Raw genomic sequence first — 798 nt, 5'->3', positions numbered from 1 at the left:
AATGTGCATCACAACATGAAGAGTAAAAATTTTAGCCTAGTGTTTTTCAAACTTCATTATGAATGAAGATTCACCTTAGGTGTTGGTCAAAAACATAGGCTCTAATTTAGGTCCAAACCAAAACCCACTTCCACTGAGTCAATTCTGACTCATAGCAACCCTATAAAATAGACTAGAACTGCCTCATGGGGTTTCCAAGGCTATAAATCTTTATAGAAACAGGCAGTGTCATCCTTCTCCTATAGAGCAGCTGATGGGTTCAAACTGCCAACCTTTTGGTTAGCAGCCAAATATTTTAACCACTACGCCATCACAGCTCCTTGATTCAGGTCCAGGAATCTGCATATAAGTTTCCTATGTGTTCTGAGATAGGTGGTCCAAAGACAGGATTTTTGACAAGCACTGTTCTATAGCTAGTGGCAGACCTGAGGGAGAGGTTCCTTTATCGCCCTCCCTCCTCTATGGCTTTTGGTTGATTTCACAGTGTGTTTGTTGTTAAGTCCCAACACCATCACTAAACTCAACCTTCTCATGGGGAAATACTATGTCTTCAGCTCAGAATTCAAATTTGAAGTATATTTTAAATTAGAATTTTTCCATTCAAGTGGAACAAAGGAATGGATCAAGAGTTTTGATTCTGTGCTCATTATATGGAATTGGTGGGGTGAGGAGGGCAGCAGGAGTGAGCAGTAGAAACGTGCATTAAGGCTTTCCTTCAAGTAGAAAAAGACAATACAAAGAGGCTGAAAAATTTAATATGTATAAAAATGAGCCTTTGTATTACACACTAATTAAAAG

The sequence above is a fragment of the Orycteropus afer genome, unplaced genomic scaffold (assembly GCF_000298275.1).
Source record: "Orycteropus afer afer isolate SDZICR_OR568_19922 unplaced genomic scaffold, OryAfe1.0 scaffold00045, whole genome shotgun sequence".
Lineage (NCBI taxonomy): Eukaryota > Metazoa > Chordata > Mammalia > Tubulidentata > Orycteropodidae > Orycteropus > Orycteropus afer.
This window is presented reverse-complemented; position numbering follows the sequence as displayed.